Raw genomic sequence first — 23,160 nt, 5'->3', positions numbered from 1 at the left:
ACATTTCCAAAACACTAATAGGATAACCTTGACATAAGAATCATTAGCAAATGATAATTTTTTTTCTAGAAATGAAGTATGTGTTGTGAATTAAAATATTGATTGTGTAAGCCTTATTAAAATAACCCCTGGTCATTGAATGAGACAGTTGTTTTAGGTATCATTTTCAGATCCCCACAGTAATCCTCAGATGAAGTAATTTTTAAAATCCTTTTTAGAGATGAGCACAAAGATTCAGAGTCTCTTTTATTTAAAATTTACTAAATATTAGGGTCTTGGTGGAACTATTTGTTTTTAACCTTTCAAGAATATACATGAGCAGAGTAGTTCTCAGGAAGACTGAGGAGGCATTGACATTTCCTAAACTATCTAGTCCTGCACATCGACACATGATTTCAGCTCATGTTTGGAAACAGGTAGGAAAGGGTTAGAAGGTGACCTTTAGTTACAATGTCTAACCCTAACACACCAAGATATACACAGGAAACAAATGGACACGATCCTTCATTTTTTTTTTTATCATTTGATTTCAAGTGGACTTTTGAGGAATGAAACTTTTTTTGAAGTCATCAGATGTCCCGTAACTAAATTCCAGAAATTATTTTAAAGATAAATTTAAACTGAAAAAAAAAAGTGAGTCACCAGTGCAAATCCCTGGGTGCTCCCTGGACAAATCTTACGCTGATTATCACCGATGGAGCAACTATTCCTCATGATCTCCACCCCAGCTGCATTTGTACTCTATATTCTTGTTTCCATTTAGAAAGAGAAATTTGTCATGCCTAGAATTTCCTTAAAGTGCATACCAGTTTTACGTTTATAGTTTAAACAAAATGTTTTGCACTTTTCTTTCTATAAAGAGAGAAAAATCTATGCTTTCAGACTAGTTTGGAGAAAAAGGAAGAAATTCGAGGAAAAAAACCAAAACAATAATAATCAACCAAAAAAGTCAACTATATAATAATATGTAAGAAATACAAGAAAAATAATAAATATAAGAATATAAGAAAATAATAGAAGACAACATATTTGTAAGTTGCACAGTGACAAGGAGATCTGTGCGCTCAGAGGAGAGAAAGTATAAGGCTGAATAATTTTGGAAAGTGTCAAAAATTTTACATAAAATGGCCCTTGATACTCTAGATGAGCAAAGCATGAAATGAAATGAAGTAAAATAAAAGATACAAAGATAGAAGAATGGGGAAATATCATGTGAGTCTGTCTGGGAGTGGGAGGTCCATTCAATTGAATTGGACTTATTTAAACACTAACTAAAGCTCACATATAGGGAAGAAGCCACCATGAAGCAGTTTGAACGATTTAAGGATTATTTTTGACATATCCTGTGGTGTATTTGATGTAAGAACACCCGAGAAACTCTGAATAAAAAAACTTGGTTTTTGCCACCTATTGGTCGGTTCTTACCACCTGCTTGTAGATTTTTACTTTGGGCAATTCATCTAACTTTCAGTTTTCTAATAAATTATCTCTAACATTTGAGAAACTGGAAGATGGGCCATACATATAAATGAGGAAACAGAACAACTGCCCGAGCTTCACAAAGCTCTGAAACCAAATGAAAGCATGTGTGTGAATTTATTTAACACAGTAGAAAGAGTAAGCTAAAAAAACTGACACTAATACATACATTGTAAGTTAAGCATTACCAGGTGAGACAACCTGTCTGCCAAAGTTTTTGAAAAGAGAAAAATTGAGAATGCCTTTGATTTTTATTTTGAAGCATTCTTTTGTGAACTAGCATCTCTCAAAATGCAAAATTATGTAGATTTTATCTCACAGAAAGGAAGTATGTTTGAAACTCTCATTGCAACACTCTCCAAATTATTGCAGAAAAACAAGAAAAGGCAATAGGGTGGGTGGTATCATGAGCATAATAATTGTTTACATTTTTAAAAGCAATTACTAGTCACATGTCCTTCTGAAAACTTAAAGTACAAGAAGTATTTGGCAGGTAAAACAAATTATTGTGATTATGGTTCCTAGAAACTCCCCAAAACTATTTTCTCTAAGCAAAGCTAAGCAAGGTCATCCTTTGGAAGTTGAGTAAGAAGGTATGGAAGAAACAGTATTATTGACTTGTTTGAGAAGTAGTATATAATATGTTATGTTGTAAGCAAAACTTGAGTTGAAAAAAATAGAAGTCAGTGGCAGTTGAGTTTCACAAAAGGTGAGGATTCCCTCACAGAGCTCCCTGTTGTAAAAAATTACATTAGTGAGTGTAACTTTGAGAGGTGTAGAAAAATGTATACGAACGGAAGCACAGTAGAAAGATTCTAGTTCCTATCGCAATGAGTGAACTAAGGGGTTTTTTGGTTAATGCTTAAGACCCAAGATGAACATATGACGTAATGATCAGAAGGAAATCTGATTTCCCTACAGAATGAACTATTTTTAGACATTGAAACATGGAAAAGATGCAGGGAGACAGAGTTTGGCATCTTGACACATCTTAGGTATCAGCCATCTACTTAGGAATTTGCTTTAAATGATTAATTCACAGGGAAATCAGTTGCTCACGATAGAGCAGCCTACCTGAAACAAAGAGCAAGAAATCTGTTAGAGATGCAGCTCCAGGAAGTTACCTGACTACAAGAAATGGTCCATAGCGTCTAAATTAATGCTTTCAACACTTCCTGAAAAATGCAGTTACCCTAATTAACTCTTAATTACTTTTGCCCATTTCCACTGTTTGTTAATGTTTTCATGCATTTTATTTCTACATATATTTTAAACTCCCAGAGATTGTAAATTATTTTAATGCTGTCAGTATGCATGTATATTTGCCATTTCATTTTGCTTCATTCCTTTGCATTTCCATGCTTGTTTCTAGGATTAATATTCTACTGCCCTAAAAACTCCTTTTGTTTAGCATTGTCAGGGTTGATTTTTCTGTTTTTTGTTTGCCTGAAAATGTTTCACCTGTCTTTAGGAGTTGCAGTTGCATCCTTCTCATCATGTACAGTATTCATGTTTTTGTTTTATATTCTCTATATGCTTTTATCTGAATGTTGTCCATTGATTTATATTTCTATTTACTAATTCTCTTCTTGGAAGTATCTGAAATACTGTTAAACTCATCAATTTGATTCATTATTTCAGTTAATGTATTTTTAAGTTCTTGAATTCTAAATCCATTTTTTTAAAGATTTTCTTCTCCATAGAAATTACCCAGTTTTCTCTTGATTTTTTGCATATATTAATCACAGTATGTATTATGACGGTATTAAAATAACATTTGTTAAGTGGAGGCACAGGATACTGGATGGTGAGCTTTGGTTCAACAGAAGACCACAAGAGAAATTGAAATAGAGAAGTTTATTACTCATCAGTGCTGGAGGAAGTACCTGGCATGCCTCAAGGTTCCATACAAAGAGGTTAAGACAGGATGCAGGCAGAGACAGAGGCAGGACCTGGGGCACGTCCTTTTAATAGAGTCCTGGTGGGGTGTTTTGTGTTCTCAGGCTAACGCCAATTAGTCAATTCAGATCAGACATTTTAGCAGGATTTTGGTAAGCACCATGAAGGTCTTATTTAAGAGGTACACAAGAAGATCCTAGGAGGCAGGGGAGGGCTGCTGATTACAAAGGCTGTTGGAGAAGACATATCAGGAACTTATATTTGCTTGTGACTCTGGGTTATTATCTAGGGCGTGCAGTTACATGAGGGGTTTGGTGTCAGTTTCAGGCTCTTCACAGGCTGCTTAGCCAAACAAAATAGATGTCTAAGCAGCAATACCATAGAGTAGCTTTAGTTAAACTCTCAATAGTATGTTTAAAACCCACATCTCCATATATCAACAACCTGCAAAAAAAACCCCTATTTTTTACAAGACGGTCAGATGCCATCTTGACCCTATCTCTTGGAATATTTACTAAATATGTTTTAGTTAAGAACAAGAAAGATGACTTAAGAATGATTACTTAGAAAAGAAGATTGTTGGCAGGTATTAAAATTCTGTAGAGAGGAGCACATATCACATCTGTTTCAAGAAGAGGTAAAATCATTCAGTTCCTTAAATAGTAAAATTGAGAGCTAATTCATTTTCAAATATTTAACTATGTGGTCTCAGTTTGTGGTAGATTACTGGTTTGGAAATGTTCTACACTAAACTTCATAGGCTGGTTTTCATGAAGTGGGCAGGAATTGATGTCTTAAGTAAGATTTTGGCCCAGCTAATTGGTTCTTTCTTGGTCCATATAAACTTAGGACAGTGATGACTGTCCCTTCAGATGTGTGCTTTATTCAAGCTCATTAATTTTCAGTGCTGGTCATCAGCCAAATCCCATGCTTAGGGCCCTAGTCAGCAGTGAAACAAACAAACAAAAAACTAATAAAATGTTACATTAAACACAGTTAAATAGGTTGCTCAAAGAAGGGTATTTCAGATCCCCAAATATGCTAATGTGGACTCTGCAGCCCTTAAAAAGGATATAAAAGTCTAAGTTTCACAAACCAATTTGTGTGAACTATGTTATGATACTAGCATTCTGTAGATTATGCTCCGGAAAGAGTTCTAGATGTTCTAAATTATTCCTTTAGGCTAAACTAGAATGACTTCCTAGATCCCATTAATTAGAAGTTTGTAAAATATGCTTTTACTCAATTACACATCAAAGGATATTGGAATTGCTAAAAGTTAATATTCATTCACTTAAAACTATGGCAGGCACTGAACCAAGTACTGCACTAAACTTAACCCATTTTTTTTTCTCCCAAGAACCTTGCAATAACTGTGTTTGCACCCACTTTACAGATGAAGCAATGAACTTTTAGTTAGTTAAGTAGTTCAGTAGTTCTAAAGCCAGGATTCAATCCTAAAGAAAATGATTTCATCCGTTCTCTCTTAATCATGCAGAGCACGTGTTATGGGGAAAAAAAAACAAACCTGGGATATCAAAGACATTATTCTCTTTATAAAAACCCATGGGAAAAACTGACCGGGGTTTCATTTTGAGGAAAAGTTTTGTTTCCTCTAAACAACTTGTTTACTGGATGCTATGAACCTTATAACTCTTCGTTTTTCCTTTGTGCGTTGCTCAAAGCAGAAACCTCAGGAATCAAATACAGAATTCACCTTTATTAACTATATCATCACATAATATGTCTTTCCATATTATAATCTCGCCTTTATTAATTTTCTCATACTTTTAATCTTAATTTTCTCAATATTTGTTCTCTTCTCTGTTTAAATTTATTTTGCTAACAATTTTAAATCCTAGATGAAAAACAAGCTATAAACAAATACACATATGCTTACATGTAATTGAAATCCATGTTTTGCATTCTTTATATTAAAATTCAAAATGCAAAATATAAAATGAGTTAACTTATAAAAACAAATCTTCAGAAGAAATTTATTGGGAATATGAGCATTCAACTCAATTTTTATTTGAAAAAATATTTAGGCTCTTAAGAAAATGTGGTACGCTCTGTGCATTTTTAACATATACAGTTTCAAGCTTATCACATCAGGTAAACCAGCTGATCACTTACAAAGAGAAATGAAAAATCTGTGTGTTCTGAGATATATCCTGGAACATTTTGTATTAAAAATTATTTTTATGTTTCTTATACCTGCAAATGATTTGTATGCCCAGTAATAGCAAACAATTGCTGCTAACTCCCGTGATTTCCATGACAGAGACAAAAATGTCAGAGAACACAACAATCGTTTCAAATGAAAATGTCAAGATATCCATTAGAGAGGCATCAGAGGCACATGATAAATGTGAAAAGGTCAGTGTTCTACAATGCTGTCATTGCATGTAATGCTGTTTTTCTTTAACTTTTGATGAGGTACCTATTATTTACACAACTGGAAACATGCTCCAAAAGCAGACATTATAAAATATGGCTCATGAGTCATGGTAGATTGGAGAACACACCATATTACGGCGTTTACCATTTACTCATAACGATGCCTCCCATATGCAAGGTCACAAACTAAATCACCATGGATAAGAATTTGATGTAAGAAATTAATGTTTTCCTTTGGGATGATGAGAGATTGTTGTGTTCTATGTGTACAACCAGCTAAATCTCCTGGTCCCGTGTTGCCACGAGTCTCAACACCTACAGTGGTGGTAAGCTTGCCTCGCTTCACTTAGACCATGTTTGTGTCTCTGAAATGTCATTAAAACATTGAGCTCTGACACCCTAATTTCAATATTACTGCTTCCAGACTGATACTGTGGTCTGCCTTCTTGTTTACTGTAAGCAAAGAATGCTTGGCACATTGTGAAAAACTGGCTTTAAAGAATTAAGATGCTGAAAAGCATTAATCTAGTCTCCTCACCAACTAGTTTCAGGTGTAAAAATCTTATTCTCTTAAATGGTTATGACTGAAAGGAAGAAAAAAGAAATTGAAAGTTTTTAAATAATTGCACCATTCTTACAGAAATCAAGTCTTTAGCACAAATTCCTCCTCTGTAATTAGTTCTACAAACGCGTTATAAATGACCATTATTAAGATATTAACATGGAGCATTTTTTGGTGGTAATAACAAACAACAAAAACACTAGTCTTTTTTTTTTTTTCTATAAGCACTGAGAGAAAAAATATATAAGCTACCAAGTGTTGTTCTGTTCCTTTCAGTTAGGACAAATGGAAAATAAAGTTATTTTTGAACTTAAATTCTGTCAGTTTGAATGCAAAATAAATGAAAACTGGGAGACTTATTTCATCTCAGATAAGTATTTATCACTAACTTGTTTATTATACTACGTGTGTTTTAATACTCAAGTTTTATACCTGTATCAAAGGATTGATAATGAAGGATAATACATGAACAGCATTTAGTACTGTGGTGGCACTTAAGTGCTTAACACATAATAGTGATTATTATTGTTGCTGTGTTTGCTATTAAATGAGAGACACTAAAACAGAGTAATTATCAGATCTTTGGAAACCAGATGATTTGTTTCCTGATAAAGTCCTATAGTTTATCCCTAAGTTCATGGAGTCACTTTGGCCCAGGATTCTGTTCTCAGCCTACAGCTCTCAATTTCAGTCATTTTGTTTGTTTGTTTTTGTCTTTTTGGTTTTTGTTTTCAAAATAAGATTTGAATTCTAGAAGTCAGAATCAATTAACCAAACTCAAAAGCCATTGATTGATTGATTTTTTTCAAGACCAAACAGTGGTTTCTTTATTAACCATTTAAAAATAAGGAAATTGAAGCAAAACAAATTTAAGTAACAGCCTTCCTAAGTTGGTAGTATGTATAACTGAATCACTTTGCTGTATACCTGAAACTAACATTGTAAATTGACTACATTTCAATTAAAAAATAAGAATTAAAAAAAAAGTCGGGGGAAGGTCCAGGGAATCTTTATATTTAACAAATTTATTTTAATGCACAGCTAGATTGAGGACCACTGGTGAAAAGGCACTGATTTAAACAGAAGAATGTCTAAGTTACTTAAAATGGTAGGGAAGTGGAAGGGTCAGTGGCATCAGTTATCTCCTGTGGACACTCGTGGACACTCACATCTTATGAATAAATGGCCTGTAAAATCAACACATGGATGCAAAAGCACCCTAGTTAACGCAGAGATGTGTCATTTGGGTTTTTGAAAACCCTAGTTCTAATAAGCTAGAACATCTAGATAAATTGATTCTCTTTATTCTCTGCACTGAAGAGGATTCTAGTAACACAAATGTGAGTGTTATCATGTCCAGATCAGAACACTCTTTTTCCTGCATAGCATTAAATGTTGGATAAATATCACCACATTTTTTTCTATCGAGTGTTCCAGTCCCCTATTGCCTTTTGGTAGCCTCAGAAGCATCATTACCTCTTGACAGACTGTAGTAGGCAGAATAGTTGCCCCCTAAAGATGTCCACATCCTAATCCCCAGGACCTATAAATAAATGTTACCTTACATGACTAACAGGGCTTTGTAAATGTGATTGAATTAAGGACCTTGAGATGGGGAGATTACCCTGGGGCACCTGGGTGGGGTCAATGTAATCAAAGGATCCTTATAAGAGGGAGGTAGGAAGGTCCACTGCTAGCTCTGGAAATGATGGAAGGGGTCATGAGCAAAAAAATGCAGACAGCCTCTGAAAGCTTGAAAAGGCAAGTTAACAGATTCTTCCTTGAATCTCCAGAAGGAATGCAGCCCCACATTGAGTTTAATCAGTGGGATCTATTTCAGACTTCTGACCTCCGGAGCTGTAAGAAAGCAAATTTATGTTATTTTATGTCACTAAGTTTTTGGTAACTTACTATAGCAACAGTAGGAAAGTAATACGAAGGGGAAAAAAAGGGAATCCTCTGCTCAGAACTCTCCTGTGGCTTTCCATCTAATCCACGGTTAAAGTCAAAACCCTATTTATGGCAGCTGAAAGGACCTAGGTGGTCATGCCTGCCCATTCCCTCATATCTCTTATGTCACTTACAATTCTCTTCCGCTTGCTTTCTGTTCTGCAGATCAACTGACCTCTTCAATTTTCCTTTCATATGCCAGGCACTCTTCAGTCCTGTCTATTACTCTATTTAAACAAATCTTATTCCAGCTGATTATGTGGTTCACAGCCTCAGTTATTTCCAGTTGTATCACATCCACAACCACTGCCTTTCTGACACTCCAAAATCTCCCTCTCTGCTTTCCTTTTCTCAATAACATTTATTATATTCTAGCATAGTAATTTGTTTATTTAGTTTGTGTATTAAATTGCTGAAAGCTCTAAGGGGGCAAGGAGTTTGTATATTTTATTTAATGCCATGTCTCCTGTGCTTGGCACATAATAGATACTCGGTAAATATTTGTTGAATGAGTGAAATACATTGCACACTAGGTTAGAGTTTTTACATGAATTATTACATTAAATTGCAATTTTTCAAGACTAAACTGACCCATGTATCTTGATGGAGATGTTGGAAATAACATAATCTTATTAGCATCCTAGTTATAAACCAGCTTATCTTTAATAACAAAATTAATGATTTACATTTTAAATAACCCTTTCTTACATTAAATCTTTTGATCCTTATAGTAGAACTTTAAAGTATTATCTTTTCCCTCACATTATTGTTTAGGAAATTGAGGTTCAGAAAGTGTAAAATTCTCCAGAATTAAGTAGCCAAGTGTTATCTTAAACCAGATTGGATTTTCCTTCGTCCTCTGCTCTTTCATCAGACATCTATTCATTTACGTTAACTAAACATCTGGCTAATCTCATCCATGCTATTGTACCCCCTCCACTTAGCGGAATTTAACCTTGTGATGCAAACTAATGATCCAGGCTTCTCTGATTTGTATCAACTAACTCGCATCTCAGAGAAAGCCAAGCCAGATACTTGCAAACTGTCACTGGCTGGCTTCAGCCTTTAGAAGATACCCATAGAAAGAACATCATTGTGGCGATACCAGCTTCTCACGTAGCGCAAGCATTTCAGGAAGCAGTTCCTCGGGCTTTTCCTCCTTTCCGTCGACTGGAGGAAATTCAGTCTACTACACAAAGACCTAATGAAACTGTTCATGATTATGATTCATATGTATAGGTAGTGTTCTGGGAAAACTCTGGACTACCTGCCAGGGAAAACAGCTTTCAAACCCTCTTGAATTCAGTCTTTATTGGGGGATTAGATTAGGAGCTTGGACTGCTGGTAAAACAAGCACAGTTAAATTGGGAAACAATGGCCACTCTTGATCTCCTGATCTGGTCAATATGATTAATCAGCTACCTAAAACAATCAAACACACAGTGCGTGTATGTATATGCGCGCCGCGCGTGTGTGTGTATATATAGAGAGAATATATTTGTGACTACATTTTGTGTCCCACTGGGCCTAGAACAATTGACATTTTGAAGGAGATATATTTTCCTTCAATGATTTTTATCCCCATTTCTTTCTGTACTATTTTTCCCTTTTCCTCAGGCCAAGAGCTATACTGTCTTCCTCAGTCTGATAAACTTATCTATAGCCACCTAATGGAAAAGTATGCACAAAAATGATTCTGTGAATAAATAAATATTTCAGCGTAATAAATACCTAGTGTTATGGCTCAGACAATATTGAGAGATTATTTGAAGACAACGTACATATTTTTGAAGTCTTTAAAAAGTCAAACCATGCTAGTGACCAATTTTTACTTAAATCTCATAAAATAGTCAATGCTTGGGGTCAATGGTAATTACATAAGAGTAAGTAATAGGCATTTGAAAGCTGCTGTGTAATTGAATTCTTACTTTAAAAAATCAGAGCTATGAGTTCCATGAGATTATTAAGATGTAATATTCCAAGTGTAAGCTTATTTTTCAGCCTTTAAAGCATGATCTCCAAGAGGAGTGTTATCCCACAAGGCAATGAAAATTCAGTCAGCTTCTTGTCACGGTTGGTTATCTTCTACTTCCATCAGTAGCATAAGAAGTGTTTTCCATTTTCATTCTAAAGTATCTCTTTGCCAAGAAGTAGCGGTTTTTATTCCTCAAAAACATTGAGGATGACTTGTTTATTTAGCAGAGAATTCACTTTTCTGCAACTGAAGTGGATCTTCCGTTTCAGGGGTTCTTAGAGATGATTACACGGCAAAGACAGAACAGATCTTTCGGTTCTTGTCGAAATTCTCCTGGTTTACCAGATGAGTCTTGTAGTACTAACCCAAGGAATGTACAGTTTAGAATTTTAGATATCTAAACATGACTCAAAATTGTTTTCTATTATGGCACATTAATTGTAGCATCTATGAAATTCCACGCTGTCCAGAATAACTATGTATTACTAAGATTTTTTTTGTCTTGGGGTTTAATTTAGTTATTAGAAATTACTGTGGAAAAATTTTTTTCCTTTAAAACTCTATACTTTAAAAAGTTCAAAGCTTTTTTTCAATTCTCCTTAATCACATCTATGATAACAAAGAAAGTACATGTTGATGTTTCCTTTCTTCAAATATATTGAACTACAATTACTGCCTTGATCACTAGTCAATTTCAAAGACATACTTGAATAAAATTAAATGGCTGCTTGCCATGAATAATGTGGCACTGAGTCTACATTTTTTTCATGTTTGGCCCCATGATTTACATTTGTTTAGTAAGATTATAACTTGTTCAATTTATTTTCATTACAAACCACAACTCTAGATGATTAGAAGATCTTCTGAAATCAGAAGTATGTGAAGTAGAATAGCTGGAATAAGTATTGTCACTATTCTTTCATACAGCCATGACCTTCAAGAGCTCCTGGTCTCACTTTTTCCCTGACAGAGGTGAAATCTGCTATTGTTAGGACACTTTGTGTTCCATTTGACTGATATTTTGATATGTTCTTGCATCAGTGATACATTAAAAATATGATTTTTAAATATATCTTTATATTGAGTAAGGTGTCACACTTTTTCTACTCTTTTAAAAAATTCTTAGGTCTTCATGTACCATTATCCAACTAATTTTATCAAAAGAAAATATCTTGAAGTTCTTTGTCAACTTATTTCCTAAATACATTAGAGTCTTGTAGCTGGACATTTTGTGGGCTTATGGTTTTTATATAAATATTGTTTCTATGGACATTGATATACACATCTTTTCATGAATTTATATTTTCATTTCTCTTGGTCAATACCTAAGAGTGGAATTACTGGGTAATATAGTAAATGTATATTTAAACTTATAGGCGATCACCATACTGTATTACAAAATGGCTGTACCATTTTGCATTTCTATTAGCAATGTACAAGATTTCTAATCTCCCACAGCGTCACCAACACTTGATATTATCAGTCTTTCAAACATAGCTCTTCTATTGGATACACAGTGGTAACTCTGTGATTGCATTTTGTGTTTCTCTGATGACTATAATCTATGTGCTTATTGGCTGTTTTTATATGTGCTTTATGAAGTCTCTGTTCAAATATTTTGTTCTTTTTTTTCTTGTTATTGAGTAATACTTCATATATTCTGGGTACAAGCCCTTAGTGGGATATGTTTTTATAAAAATCCCCTTACCTTTAACTTACCTTTTTATACTATATGTTTTGAAAAGCAAAGGTTTATAATCCAGAAACTCCATTTTATCATATATTTCTCTTTATATTTTCCATTTTTGTTCCATTTTTAATGAAAATACTTAATTCAATATCATAAAGATTTCTTCTTCTTGTGCTTGTTCTATAAGTTTAATCATTTTATCTCTTACATTTAGTTCTATGATCCATTTTGAGTTAATATGTGTGTATCTATGATATGAAGTTCAAGCTTTTTTTTTTTTTTTCTGCACCCATATCCGGTTGTTCTAACACCAATATGTTGAAAAGTCCACCTCTTTCTCATTGAATTACCTTAGCAATCCTGTTGAAAATCAATTGACCATATAAATGTGGTCCATTCTTTTATGTTGATTAATATACATCCTTACATCAATACTGCACAGCAGTGACTTTTATCTTTATAGTAAGTCTTGAGATCAGATATTTTACATCCTCTAATTTTGCTTTGTCTTCAAAATAGTTTTGGCTATTCTACATTCTATTTCTTTTCATAAATATTTTAAAACTGACTTGTCAGTTTTGTCAGAAATACCTGTTAAGATTTTGATTGTGAGTGCATTACATATACAGATATATTTGTGTGGGATTGTCATCTTAGAAATATTGAGTCTTCCAAACCATGACCTTGATCTGACTGTCAATTTATTTATATCTTCTCTTATTTCCCTTTGTAATGTTTTGTATTTTTAAGTATATAGAGCTTGGAAAACTTTTGTCAATTTATTCCTAAGTATTTTTATGCTACTATAAATATTCTAGCTTTACAATTTTCATTTGAGAAATGTTCATTGCGTATATATAGAAATATAATTGATTTTGCATAGCAACATTGGATCCTGCAACATTGCTAAATTCAATTATTACTTTAATAGATTTTTGGTAAATTCCTTAGGGTTTTGTACATACATTATCATGTTGTCTGCAAAAAATGAAAGTTTTACTTCTTTCTTTGCAATCTGTAAAACTTTTTTTTCTTGACTTACAGTACTCGCCAGGCTTTCCAGAACAGTGCTCAGTAGAAGTAATAAGAGCAGACACCTTTACCTTTTTCCTAATCTTTTGGTATAAAGTATAGAGTTTTTCATCTTGAGAATGATAAAGCTGTAATTTTTTGTAGTTGCTCTTAATTATGATATTGATGTTCCCTTCTTTTCCTGGTTTGCTCAGAGCAGTTTTTGTTTGTTTTATTTTTTAAAGTAAAAACTATATGCAGTAAAGTTATCCATTTTAATGTACAGTTCTGTGAGTATTGTCGAATATATAGTTGTTTAACCTCCACCACATCACTATGTGAAACAGCTCCACTGCCACCTCCTCACACACACAACTACCCCTCATACACTCTCACCCTTTGTACTCAATCATTCTCCAACCTGAGACTCCGGAGACCATTCATCTGTTTTGTACTTCTATAGTTTTGCTTTGTAAAATGTCAGGTAAAGGAAATTATACAGAATGCAGTCTGTTAGTCTAGCTTCTTTCATTTGTACTTTTCACTTAAATTTATTCATGATGTTGCATGTATCAGTACTGTACTTCATTCTATATTATTGCTCTGAATGTTATTTCACTCCTTTTAGAGGAGAAGATATGGAAAATTAAAATATCCAAGTAACATTCTCAAAGACACAATGCTAGCAAGCGACCAAACTGGTATTTGTACTTGGTTTTCCCTGACTCTAAAGTCCATGGTATTTTTCCCATAGCCATTCCACTTTAAATATGTTCATGTGGATGTTTTTCTATACACGGAAAAACACTTGGAAGTAACATACCATTATGTTCATAATGAATATCTCTAGATAATGAATATCTCTAGACATTAGAATTTTAAATATTTTTACTTCATCCTTCCTTTTTTGGTATATTTTTCACTTTTAATGATAAATATGCGTTACTTTACTAGTCTATATATATGCACACATGTACACACACTAAATATTATTTATAAAGACAGTTATTTTCTCATTACTGCAAATCATATACAGACCATAAATACATTCCATTATCAAAGGCTAAACAAGTCGTCACATACTAAGCCCTAAAAATCCGCCTAAAAACAAAAATATTTAAAACTGCCTTGTTAAAGAAAGTGTGAGTCCTGAAACATTTTTAAATATTAAAAATAAAAATGACTAATCTGATCCCCATTATTATCCCAAGCTAGACATCTCTGTCATAGGCACTTGAAATAAATGTGGTTTCTAAAATTCGCCTTTTAATCTGACTCAGAAATTCTTTTCATGAAATATTTTTGTGAAGACACAGCTATTCTTTGTCATGTCAGTTATTTATCACAGCTCATCTAGTCTGTCACCAATTCTTGACCTTTTTTGTCCTCAAATATTACTTAAATATGTCTGTTTCTAATTCCATTGCCATTATCACAGTGAAGCCACCACCATCCCTTACCTGGATGGATTCCTTAGTTTCTTAACTGTTCTTCCCATTTTTACTCTATGCTCACCTTGCTTCAGGCTCTCATTACACAATATCTCGAGTCAATTATTTCAGCTACCAGTCTTGTACTTAAAGGCTGGCAGTGGCTCCATATTGCATTAAGAATAAAATCCAAACCATTAAATATACCTTACAAGGACCTGTATGATCCAGACATTAGACAGCACCAATCTCAATTTGAGGTCTTTTTTCCCCCTTTCTCTTCTCCATCTGTGCTGGTCTTTGATAATTTCAATATTGTTAAATTCTTTTCGGCTTCATTGTTCTCTGAACACATATATTTGCTTCTGCCTTTAATGCTTAGTCTCCAGGCTCTTCATTTGACCAGTACTTTCTCAAATTTCAGGCCTTACTGCCTTAATAAGGCTTTCCCTTGCTAATTCTATAACGTAGTTTCCCTTGATCACTGTTTCTCATATTATCATCTTCAAAGTATATCACCCATAGCAACTTTATGTTTATTCCCTTATTTGTTACTTTCCTATCCCTCTATAACATAGATTATTGTCTGTATACTGACAGCATATTGGTTTGATTCACCAATGTATATAAAGCATCTGGCACAGGGCTGCTATTTTATATGGCTCTGTATTATACAGTGTAATTGGTGCTCCTATAGGACAACTTTAGCGCTTAGATTCTGTGTGTGTATATGCCTGTGTGTGCAACCATGTATGTATATACTTACATTCATACATATGCATGTATATATATAGATAAGATTCTTAGTGCATTTGTGTTGAAGTCCATTTAATGATCAATTCAGTACACACACAATTAATTCCTACATTTCTTAACTTATAAATAACTCCATAGCCTCATCATCATCCCATATAAAGAGAACATGGTTTGTAAGCGGCAGGGTTATGTTAGCGATATCTGTTGTTTTTGAGTTTTGGGAAGAGTACCACTTTTTTATCCTGCTGATTATAGGTAACATTTTGTACGTAGAAAACTAAGGTTCAGAAATTCAAGGTTTATTGATTTCCAGAAACATTTCATCCAAGTGCCAATGTATAATCTGCCTTATCATCTGGTTTGAAACCATGACATCAAAACAGGGATTTTTCTCAGATGTATATCCACTCTGTTCTAGCATCAAGATCCTTTTGTTAAGCCAAGCTAGAGGTTTCTTTAAACTGGAAGATTTGAGGATCAGTTGTACACACTGAAGAATATATAATCTATTTTCAGAACTATCAGACATTATCACATAATCCTACAGGCGTGAAGGAGCATAGAGAGACTATTGGTTTACTTGATAAAAATTATGAACACAGCCAAAGAACAGCCTTTTTAGATACTGAACTTCAGATATTGAAATATATTGAATGTATTGAAATGTGTTGAATGTATTGAACATAACCCAAGTGAAAGATCAGTCAGTTATAAAAAACACTTGCTTTACAAACTCTTTGCAAGCTGCCCTCCGCACAGTGTTCTTTCAGTGAATGAAAATGATACCCATTCTGCAATGCATACAGTGAGGTGTTTAACAATATTGTAATAAAGATTTTTTCAGCAAGCAAAAACAAAACACCGTTTACTAATGTTTTATCCATTATCAATTCACAATAAAACCTGAAAAAATTCTGAGGATATTAATTTCTCTGGTTCTTTTAGACTTATTAAAATTGACGTATGCACAGGTACACACACAGACACCTGTGAAAGCCAAAGATGACATAGAAGCGTGTATTTAAAGCATCTAGGAATTAGAGTTGTTCATTTTCATCACAAGATAATCAATAACCATTGTCATAGGGTCAAAGGAGATCCTTTTATATCTATTGTCTGACCACAGGATACACTCAGAATTATATTCCTTTGAGTCACTTATTTCTTCTGAATTTCCTACCAGTTCAAGCAATTGTCAAGCTTCTCAATGAAATGCTGTCTCAATGAAGATTTTTCTAATAGAAGATATGCAATCAGCAGTTAGGTCTTTATTGCTAATGGTTCTATTGTCTGAGAGACAGGAACAATGATGGATCCAAATCTGAGACACTTTCCTTACATATAGGATACTCAGAATATCTGAAACCTTGAAATGGGTTCTGAGTTACATCATCAAATTTTATAAATGCAGGGTATAATTTTTTTATTGACTAAAAGGGGAGGGAAGGGTTATTGCTGCTGTGGATCCTTAAGAATTCCTCAGATAACTCTAGACAAGGAAGATTCAATAAAGTCGGTAGCTTTGTTTGCCTATTTAAAAATAGTTAACAAGTACTTAATGTTTTCTATGTGCACAACTCTCTTCTAAGTATTTATATAGTGCTGTATGTCTTGTTTGTATGTTGTATCTTTTAATCCTCAGAACAGATACCTTTTACACGTGAGAAAACTGAGGCCTAGGAGGTTATATAATTTGTTCAATACACAGTTAACAACTGGTAGTATGGTATTCAAATTTAGGAAATATGACCCTACATATGGTCATCTTTGTATAATATGAAAATGTACATGTTCTAACACCTGAGGAAATCAAGATGAAAACAGTATCTCCTAACTCAGTATTATTCAAATGTGGAAGAGTAGTTAGAATAAAACCCATGGATACAGAAAATGAACATCTTTCTACTGAATTCCTATAATATTTATTCTTATGTATTATCTCAGCAGTGAAGAGATACTATACCATATGACATGAAGGGAGGGGATTGTTGAGGAAACTTAAAGTAGAATTGCTGGTGGCACCTATGCTTTTTCTAGCTCCTTCCTGTTTATAGCCCTTCAAACTCACCCATGGCTTTTTTGGAGCTGTCAAAACTGTATACTGGCAAGATGGCTTTGCCAAATGATTATCATTCCTTTGCTGAAATCTTCTCCTTTCATATTGTACTCGTAAACTGCAGTTAGATGTCGAGTAAAGTGTAGAGAGAAGCAAAGAAAAATGGAGGGTGAGAAAAAGGAGCAAAAGAAGTAAAAAAGCATAGTGAAATAAAAAAAATGGGAAGAAAGGGCAATTAGAAATGCTCCACAATTGACTCTAACTCAATAAAAAAATGTTTAAAAAAATGCTCCACAATTAAACAACCTTCAGAGTATAAAGAAAAGAAAAGGACGGGGAGGGGAGGAGAGGAGAAGAAAAGAAAATTCATATATACTGAACTTCCTACAGTAGATCGAACTTTATTGTCCATAGCAGGAGTTGGCAAAGTTTTTCTTGCAAAGGGCCAGATGGTAAATATTTTAGGCTTCACGGGCCACGCGGTCTCTTTTACATCTGTGTCACTCTGCTGCTGTAGTGTGAATGCAGCCATAGACGTGTAAACAATGGCCCTGCGTCAATGAAACCTCCCCCCAGACAGGTGGCAAACGATGAAAACAAAACAAAACAAAACAAAACAAAACCACACACACACAAACACACACACACACACACACACACACACACACACACACACACACACACAAAAGGAGAGAGAGATGGTTAAAGCATTAGAAGGTGCAGAAAACTTAAAAACAAACAAAACACAGCAGGCAGCAGTCTAAATTTGGACTGCTGGCTATGGTCTCCTGATCCTTTGGTCAAAATAGGTAGGGCCTCTGTAAGAGCAAGTGGACTTATCATCAAAGAAAAAACCTACATTCCCCTATCTCTATCCAATTTTAATCAGACTTGGAGGATGTTGTTTGAAATGCATGTAAATATACCTAGTTTTAAATTAGTACATATATTAAAATATTTCCTTTCACCTCTAAAAAGTTTATGTTTTCTGCAAGTATGATATAATTAAATGGTGAATATTAAAATAGGAAACTTCTGTAAATGAAAAATTACACATATTTTATAAATTTTTTATATTTAGAAATCCAATTCTTAATATAAGTACTCCAAATTCAAATGCCTATTGTTATTAATGATTATGCTGTTTATAATATTTTATTAACTTAACTTACGTATTCAAGAAAAACAATAATATGGTAAAGGTGGGTTAATTTTAAAATATTGATCTTTTCATTCATTTAAAACTATTTACAAATATCGTTTCCCCTTGGTAATATTAATTAAACAAAGAAAATATTTAATATGATGTCATAGTTATTAAATGAGATAGAATCATAAATATATAAAACCATTTATTTTTCTACCTATGTGTTGTTCTCAATTTTTCAGTTAGAAATTAAGTAACTTGTTTAATCAGTTTTAAGACACAATAAAAACAAATGAATTATCATTAATTTACCATTTACTTTGAGGCACTGATCTAAATGGTTGTTTTTAATTTCTTTTTATAAATTCACATGTTTTGATCTATTTACTAAGCATTAAAGACTGAACATCAGTGCTACAGAGTACATTTTGGGATCTTAGACTCCATTTCTTGACCCTTCAGTGAGTCCAGATTAAGCATTTCTAGTTGGGGGGTAGGGGTGGGAGCAGGCTCTCCTGCTCCAAAAAGAATCACTGCTTTTACATTCAATTCCAGTTTTAAAACAGTGGTTTCTTGTCCTGGGTGAAGAATTAGCTGAGTCCAGAGACACAGTGCTTTAGTAAAATTCTGAATTGAAATTCAGATTAAAATACTGCATATTGAAATCCAAATATCCAAGAGCAGCTGATAGGATGATTAGACGGGATGATTTTTTATTTCTATACATTTATATATTTAATTGACATTATACTATATAGACAATTTATTTGGTCATTTTTCTCCCACTCTTAGATCATAATTTTCTTTTTCATTTTTGCAAATATTCTTTAAAAACCATAGTCTTAAATGATTTTCTAATTATCCACCCTATTGTTGTCACAATTTAACTAAGCACTCCTATAGTCTTTGCTATTGAAAGTATTTCCTATTTGTGATAACAAATCATCTGATGAATGTTTATGTATATACATGTGTTCAGGCTTCTCTAATTAGTTCCTTAGGACAGATTACTAGCAAATAATTTATTGACTCAAAGGATAAACTCTTAAGATTTTTTTTACACACAATACAAAATTGGTTTCCTAAAAGATTATGCTAAATCATAACATCTACAGCTTATATGACTGTAATATTTAATATCTCATATTGTAATTGAAGGAAAGAACGTATCATTTAATAGAGGCGAGTTATATCATATTATGTGAATATCTTCTTACTTATTTGATTATTAGAGAGTGAGTTTGTGCACTTTTTCTTGTGTTAAGTGGCTAATTGTATTTCATCTTTGTGAATTGTCTTATCATATCTAGTACAGTGGGTTAACAAATTTGCCTTTTGAGAAATACCAGAGATGTGCTTTGATTTACATTTAGTCAGAATATGTATTTAGTTTTTATTTTCGAATATCATTAAAACAGGAACTGAAATGTTTATTTCTATCAGACTTAGCCATATTTAAAAAAAGTTTGTGGCATACTGTTTCAGCATTAAGTATGAAGGAGAAGAAATCTAGGAAGAATTACATTATCGTATTTTGGAAATAGCACTGTTCTACTCGAATGCCTGCAGTATGTATTTGTTTATCCCTGAAATGAATAAATTTGTCTAGAACATGTCTATATGTAGGTCTCTGTTCTATAATTTTATCAGGGAAAACATAAGTCCTCTTAAGGCATATATTACTATTAAGTAGTACTGTTCAGCTGATGTATTTTATCTGCATATATTTGACTAATATATTTGTTTCATTTATTCATTCTCTCCTTCTGTCTCTCTCTCTCTCTTATGTGTACCTATAATTATTAGGCATAGTTTTGTTTTCTTTTTTTCAATGAGTTATCATCTCATTATTGGTTTCTTCTCTTTACTGTTTTCCTCTACATTTAGTAATCTTCATGTGTTAGTTCTCCACTTTAATTTTGCTTACTACTAGTTAGTTATTTGTATTTTTTTCACTAAGGATGATTTTTTGTTTCCATAATATTTTTTTTTTCAGAGTTGTGATTGGCAGAACGATGACTTCCCAAAGATGTCCTAATCCTAATCCTCTGATTATACTATTTCACACAGCAAAAGGGGCTTTGTGGATGTGATTAGTTAGGGACCTTGAGTTGGAGAGATCATCCTAGATAATTCAGCTGAGGTAAAAAAGAGATGTGATAATGAATGAAGAGTCAGAGAGAGATTTGACTTTTCTGGCTCTGGAGATGGAGTAAGTAGCTGGCCGCAAACCAAGGACTACAGGCACCCTCTAGATGCTCGAAAAGACAAGGAAATAAATTCTCTCCTAGAATCTCCAGAAAGAAATGCAGCCCTGCTAGCATCTTGACTGTAGCCCAGTGAGACCTGTACTGCACTTCTCACCTACAGAACTGGAAGATAAATGCATGCTGTTTTAAGCCACTAAGTTTGTAATCATTTGTTACAGCAGCAAGTAGAAAACTAATACAAGAGGTATGTTCTTTTGGGAGACACTCAGAATTAGGCTCTTCCCTCACATTTAAAAAAAATCTATGTAATAATTCTTAAAGATGAAAGGTTCATATTTAGATTGATCTTGGCCTCATTCAGTGTTCCTATCTGTTGTCTTCATGACTTTCTGAAATCTACATCAGGTGTGTTTGATCAAAGTCAAGCATATAGGATATATTCATCTATGGATTCTATAGTGGTATCTGTATTTAAATACATCTTTGACATTCTGAGCTAATGAATTACAGGAAAAATCACAGTTATATGTATATATTCTTAACTCTAAACCTATATTAGTACTTTTATTTCTTCTTGTTTTCATACCAGCTGCAGCATTTTACTTTAGGAATATATGATTTAGGTTGTTATTTGCAACCAACAGGTATTATCAATTTTCTTCCTACTTTTCTATGACTTTTAATCTATGAATCAGTATAGAAAAGAAAGTAGTGATGGGCAGAATGATGAAGAAAAAGACAAGCAATTTATTTGAAAAAAAATTGTTTTGATCATTCCATGAAAAAAGAGCAATGGCTATTACAGTTTCAGAATGGTAACAGACTTGCATTACTTAAATATGTTTATTATAGAATAGTTGAAAAATTCAGGAAATCATAAAAGACAAAATGGAAATTACCTCTTATCCCAGCTCTCAAAAAATAGTTGCTTCTTAATATATTACTATATAAACTCCCAAGCATTTTAAACTCTTGAAATCATATGGGTTCTTAATTTGATTTTTCCTCTTAATATACAAAGTGTGTTTCCCCAAGTCATTAGATTGACTTTAGTTTAGACTTTACAAATTGTTCTCTGTTTAAATCGTAGGCATACATAAGCCAGAGTGGTGATGCTTCCCAGGTTTTTGCAATAAAGTGACTGATTGATGAACTTGTGATCAAAATGTCCAGTAATAAAATAAGTTATTTCCTTTTTCCTTGTTTTGATATTTTGTTGTTTGTTTTTCTTTAGTATAATATTGAGAGAGGTTGTGTCAGAAATTAAGCAAACCTAACAGTAAGCCTAAATCTGTGCAGCATTATTTTACTTAACACCATTGTCAAGTGGTAGCGATGAATTCCATAATCTTACAGTCAAAGAATAATAAAATTTAGAACTAGATGACCCTTTAGAAATTACTAGTTTACCACTCCTATCTTAGACATGAGTAAACTGAGGCCCAGGGATGTGTCATAAAGAAGTTCATAGAGCTATTTGTTGGTAATATCAAAACTAAAATTGTATCTCGTTTTCCTCTAGTATTTTAGCATGAGCAAGAAAATACCTGTTTCATTTATAGTTTCCTGCTTATTCATTTCTGAATATATCCACTCTTCTCCTGGCACATTTCTGAACTTTTAAAATTCAATAGTGAGCCTAGCCTCTGATCAACCTGCTTGAAGAATTATCACTGTCCAAAGAACCTATTCTTTTTGGAAAGGGGTATAAATACCCTTAACTTTTATGTAGTTATTATGTATGACTTTACTTCCTGGTACAAAAAGACCTTTTTGTTTTGTTTTTGTTTTTCTGTTTTCAAAATTCTCTGTGGCCAACAGAATTAGTTTTGTCTATGAGAAAAATTGGTACTCGTTTTTCATTATTATACTTTATTCTGTTCCTTTATTCCATAGCTTGGTGTAAGATCTAATTTTACTTTTTAAAGTACAGTATAATTTGAAACATGTTTTGTTCTGCATTTTAATTTGGTGGATCATAGTTCATTTTTTGGTATTTATTCCACATGTTTGTAATCATTGAGACTTAAATCATTAACTGCTATTTTGTAAGAGTCATTTGATGTCTGAGAATTCTTTTAATCCACTTAAAATGATTTTTTAATCTTTTTCTTCTAAAAAGTCAAATGTTGAGAAAAAATCAAAATAAATGTCTCACTTCAGTTAAATTTAATAGCATTTTTTCACTATATCCTGTTTTATCATCTTTTGTGCCTTGTATTAATACATCTAGATCACAATGAACTCTTGGCAAATAATAATATGAAATTTAGAGTAAAAAAGAAGGAAATGATTCAAGTGAAGACAGATAGATAATAAATTGATATAGATATTAATTTATTGACTGATTGAATTTGTATTTCAAAAGTGGTATTCCTTTCTTCCTCATTAATGTGCTCTTTTTTTCAGCCACTTCCACTCATGAATACAGCAAAGCCAAGAAGTATGTTATTTTTGTTTTCATTAAAGATTATATTAAATTAAAATACCATGTAACAGGCAGCCAGAATAAACTACTAGTCTTTCACTCTGGTCATTTTCCCAGTGAAGAGACTAGCAGGATTTGTTGCAAATAAATACAGTGTTATCATTTGG

The sequence above is a fragment of the Camelus ferus genome, chromosome 4, assembly GCF_009834535.1.
Source record: "Camelus ferus isolate YT-003-E chromosome 4, BCGSAC_Cfer_1.0, whole genome shotgun sequence".
NCBI lineage: Eukaryota > Metazoa > Chordata > Mammalia > Artiodactyla > Camelidae > Camelus > Camelus ferus.
This window is presented reverse-complemented; position numbering follows the sequence as displayed.